Raw genomic sequence first — 6000 nt, 5'->3', positions numbered from 1 at the left:
AAGGTCGACATGGAGTCAGTTTACTGTGTCTGAGTGGGCTTTTCATGTTGAACTGCGGCATGGTATCTCAGTGTGGCGGCGGCGTTTGTCCGGAGTAGTATAACAAGCAGTCACACTCACACACGTGCATGAGCGTCGCTATATAAGTGCAATAATCTTGGACGCAACGTTAATCCACATTTCGTCTCACTTTGTTTCACAATGACGCTTGCTTATTTCAACGTCTAGTCAATAGATTCGGTTGATTAGATTCCGACTTTCGATAGGGATAGGGAATTCTAACAAACTACGCAAACGTGACTTGTGTCTCAACCATTAGTTTTCCGGAACGCTTCGGTTGTTACTTGTCATAGACGGTGTACAAGTTAAGCAGCTTCAGGTAACGAATGCTAGTAGTCATTTTGTATTGATATCCTATTGAAACAACATGTCACGACTGGATAACTACTCCTACTGGTACTAAACAGGCTGTGCTTACAAATAGGATATGATGTGTTGAAGATATATACATAAATTATAAAAATGTGTATGGATGAATGTATACTATTTAGCACAACCTACTGATAAAACCAGGATAAGTTGAACTAACAAGTAAATTGTACACAGAATATGGGCAAACATATATGGTTTGTTAGAGGTAGAGAGGGTGTACTGTACGCCTAATGTGCACAGGACGATAAAATTGATTACGCACCCGTGGACAGACGTGATGCTCATAAGATTATTAAGAGGTCGGTGAGACAAGTCGTTGCGAAGAATTCTCGAAAACTCGGATGATAGAAGTTATTTATAAACAAATTAACATGTTCAAGCTTGGTAAGCATGGCCAAATCATACATTCTCAGGCGCGAGTTATGGCCTTTAATGTCATAAATTACACGGAGAAAGAGTGTTCAAATACATCTTAAGAGTTGTCAAAAGCATCTGTCAGTATCTACGCTTAAAGGGCATCACAATGTGTAGACAAGTGCTATGCTTATCCAGTTATCTCAATATAAATCCAGCCAGCCAAGTTTATAGTATGCTGAAACCCTATAAACAATCACATGGGATTAATTAAGGAGTGTGTCATTGAGTCAACTATCACCACGTTAAGGTCTCAACCATCACAATCATTTGATTTATGCCATGCCACTAATCATTATTGCTCTCTGGGCAGAGACCATAAAATAGTCTCTGTCTCTCGGGTAAGAAAACAGTATTCCATTTTTACAGCAAATGAATTCCCTTCATTGTCACGATACTTCTCGATTATTGTTATCTATGCAAATTTGCCATCACCGTTTTCACGGTCATTGGGTACTTCACATCAGCAGGTACCTTTATGTGTTATTGAACTCGTTGTTAGCCGAGACAGGACACGCACATATCCTTCGTACTACTTGTCGCTGACCGCCCGCAACCCTTTTCTTCAAAATGGTACCCGAAGTGGATGAACCAAACTTCTCCTGGCTGACCAGTAGGCTACAGTCTCGTCATAATTATAATATACATAAGAAAATGTGAGTAAAGATTTCATGATTGACCGAGCACCCTGGCACATTTTGGAAGTTCAGTAAAGTGATCAATCCTCCCCTGGTGCACGACTATGCGTATAATACATGTAATATATTAACCACATCAAACCTACATTTCTTACTCATTACAAGACTAATTGCCGCAAATACAAATGTCAAATGGGAATCACTGGTAGCAAAATTATCACAGACATCGTACCGACTACACACATACACACATCACAAGTAAAGGTAATCGCTTGTTATGTCATGATAGTTGTCACGTATAATGGGCATATTTTCTTTGTCAAGTAATCTCACAGACCGTATTGCAGTGCCACTAATTACACATGTAATGAATTGGGCATCAGGTGAATGTCGGCATGCATTGATGTAGATGGGGTTACCATCACCAACATCATGTTACAGATTGGTCAGTTATACACTGATAGCTGGATCAGCCTGTAAATCGACCAAAGATTATGTAACCATAACTAACTATTGAAAGAAAAACAAACTGAAGTATATTTTTAAACGTTATTTTATTTTATGTTTGAAACGATTTCAAAGTATAAACATTTGCGTTTTGTGCAGGTACACAACTGCCAAATGGTGGGTTATGATTTCAGGTTCCGCTTTTCAAGCTGCTATTGTTGGATGAGATGGTGAAAAATACCTACAGCGCATGACATCGATCCATGTGTTAACTTAGATAGTCATCATTTAGCAGACTTGATAGGTTAAAGTTTTGATGATAATCTTAAAGATTTTCAATTGTCCAAGTCTCAAGTATTTCAAGTGTCCTCCTATTAGTCAGATGTCCCATCAGTCAGACAACTTGAAACAAACTATATGGACATGGGACTAATTGAAAAAATAAACATTTTCACATTATTGTAGATGGTACAAAATATATACGATAAATTTGAACTTTCAGAATTAAGGGGCAATGTTATACCTTCTAAAGAAATCATGATAACAGGGGTGTAGCATTACTATGTAGCAGAGTATGAGATTTGGTTCCTTCAATCCGTAAGGTCATTTTGTTTTGAACTTATCAATTGAACTGTACACAACAACTAGGGGACATTTCGATATCCGATTGGCGTCTATATATATTTTTTTAATTATCGAGTGTTAATCTAAAACTAATCAGCGTTCTCGCCACACGCAAAGATATTAAATCTAACCACAGTACTCGTAGAGATACACCGCGTATTTGATAACCATCATCAAATATCCCCTATTTCGTTTATTAAGAAAGTCGTCCAGTCTCTCGTCACACTCTTTTGCGAGACACGAGATACGAAGTTCAGCCATGAAGCATTTACGCTGTCACGCTGCCCTAGGTGACACCATTTAGAGTGAATGTTGGAAAAGCAGGAACAAACATATGTGTGAACTTCGACTCTGAAGTTGAAGGAACGTATATTTGTAAGAATCTGTGCTGCTACGGGTAAAAAGCATGCATTGCATAAAGCTCTAAACGCATTCTACAAATATTAACCAAAACCCGATAGACGAATTAGCACATGTGTGTGTCGGTTGAAACAAACACACATGTCGACTACATAACTGTAATGCATATTGTGTTGTATATTATAAAACTGAACAAAATCAGCGTCACAAGATGCACACTTCATTTGAAATTATAAATTATTATGAAATGAGTGAGTGTGTTCGAGCACTCCAACACCGTTGGTAGAAGTGCGTAGACCTCGGAGAAGATTATGTTGAATCACCAGCCATCTCCATCAAAGCAGACCATCATATATAGTTAGGCTCATAACTCTTCAGTCACTCCTCATATATTCCCTATCCTTAATTTTAGAGTGAGTCAGTGAGTGAGTATAGTTTTACATCGCTTTTAGCAACATTCCAGCAATATCACGTCTGGGGACACCACAATGGGCTTCACACAATGTACCCATGTCGGGAATCGAACCCGGGTGTTCGGCGTGACGAGCGAACGCTTTAACCACATGGCTACACGACCGCCCCTATAATGAAAGGGGATTATAACCAATAGAAGATGCTGCCGTGATGTCGCTGGAATGTTGTTAAAAGCGACGTAACACTATACCCACTCTTTCCCAATAGCAGATAGATGTTCCACGAGAAAAAGAAAATTAAAATAGAAAAAAATATGAAAGTAAAATCTGTCTTCAAACACCTTAGATGAAAGCAGCCCGCGGGACGGCCGACTCATGTCAGGTCAGGTCAGACAGTTTTGAATGTAGGTCTATACATTAAACTTCAGATTGATCAGAACCTAGCCACAATACTGTATGACAAGAGAGATGGTAAACTTTCCAATTGCCAAGTTTCCTTTTGTAAAGCTTTCAAAATGTTTTATGGTAGACACGTAGAGGGCATTTCTAAATTTCACGCACCAGTGACAAAGTTATGTCCTATGCAATTCATTATTTTTACTTGTACAATGTGTTCCCGTAGTTAATGGCTGAACAATTGACTTGCCTTTGTATGTGTGTGTGATGGGTGCCATGATACGCTCACCTTTTCGCGGAAATCCCAGTACCATGCTATGTGATAGTGATTCATAAAAAAACATGTCTCTACCTATGAAACGTTACTTAATGGATAGTTTACATTGGAATCGCCTTTTGTCTTTGTATTTGGGATCTTTGATAACATGCGTAAATATAACATACAGTGCCCATAATGATTTACCGAAACCATAACGCTATATCGTCTAAAATCTATGCAATAACGGGTTTTTTAAAATTAGAATGAAATAACGTTACATTTCACAAGAGGTCTTACATGTGTATTGTACACGGCAAATGAGTCGCCTCATTATGTTCGGTCTTTACACTGACCGAAAGCGCTGACTGGCAAGGTTGTCACAACACGAAGTAATAACACAACCCAAGTATGGATTAAAAATACCTTTATTAGGTGAATATACTAATAAATAACAGTTTACATCCGCATGCCCGTTCATCTAGCATCCACTACACACACACCCCACCACACACACACACACACACACACACACACACACACTTCACACTCGTTGTCACGCTCAAAGTACTTAAGATTACGTAACACTACGAACTAATACACTAGAACTGTTACAGTTCTAATATTCTACCTACTAAATAGCTTAATACATCAACACATCAATACCTCACAATATCATTTCATCAGTTCTTGTTTTGTTTGTTGTTTAACGCCGCACTCTAGCTATATGACGGCGGTCTGTAAATAGTCGAGTCTGGATAAGACAATCCAGAGATTGAAATCATGATCATCGATTCATGCAATTGGGATACGATGGCATGCATCAACCAAGTCAGCAAGCCTGACCACCCGAACCCGTTAGTCGCCTCTTACGACAAGCATAATCGCATTTTACGGCAAGCATGGGCTTCTAAAGACCTATTCTACCCCGGATCTTTACGGGTCCAGTTCATAAGTGATTCAGTACATCAATACTTCAATATATCAATTAACCAATATATCAATTAATCAATACTCCAAACACATAGTATGAAGCACATTACGTATACCCCTGACGCAAATAATCTTCCATAAAATAGTTAGAGCTCACAGCTTACAAACAATCCAACCACACTCTAATACATACAGTAAGAGCCACTAATAAGAAATATATACAAAGTGATCTTAACAATCATAATGTAGAGCATCGCTGCGTGTTCACAATGCATTGACAAACATTTGAGAAGCAGTGTTCATATAAAAAATGTGGCGTTTCCTTATAGCTGATTTAATTCGTATGTCATAAATTATTGTAAATAATACTTTTAAGCATGCAGACCTTTTCATATTCAAAAGAAATCTCTGCCAAAAGCACAGTCGATTATACGATTCCGACTATATACAATAAGTCTATAATACCAGTACAGCTGTATATATACTGAACCGCAAAAGAAGCGTCACCCCAAGTAACATTGCATGAAAAGTGTTCATTAAAATAACTGGGTAATGTTTGTCAAAGATTCTAAAATTCAACATTACCTTGTCCGGAAAAATGAAATTTGATGATAAAAAAACAAAGCAGATGACAATAAAACCGATCGCCTAAACGCATCACGGCAACGGCCATGACGTACGTGAGTTCCGTGCAAATTGAAGTGCAAATGCGTTCCCCCATTCTTGCGCTATAAAAATCCACCCAGATCGGATAACATTCATTCGTTATTGAATTGCTACCACATGCCAAGATTGACAAGAAATCAGCGACACCAAGCCCGTGGACGATTGTAAGCTGGACAAACCGCCCTGCAAGTGGCCAATGCATTTCAAGTCCACGTAAGGACCATATACAGGCTCAAGCAACGGTACCAGACCACAAACACTACAGATGACCGACCACGTAGTGGAAGACCAAGGGTCACCACCCGACGTCAGGATCGTCAGATTGTGCGACAGTGTCTTCAAGATCGTTTTGTTACTGCTGCGGAAACTGCTCGACAGACCATGGAGACACACCAGCGACACATTAGTGCGCACACCGTGC

The sequence above is a fragment of the Haliotis cracherodii genome, unplaced genomic scaffold (assembly GCF_022045235.1).
Source record: "Haliotis cracherodii isolate W230 unplaced genomic scaffold, xgHalCrac1.p SCAF_2, whole genome shotgun sequence".
Lineage (NCBI taxonomy): Eukaryota > Metazoa > Mollusca > Gastropoda > Lepetellida > Haliotidae > Haliotis > Haliotis cracherodii.
Note: the sequence above shows the minus strand (reverse complement) of the source record.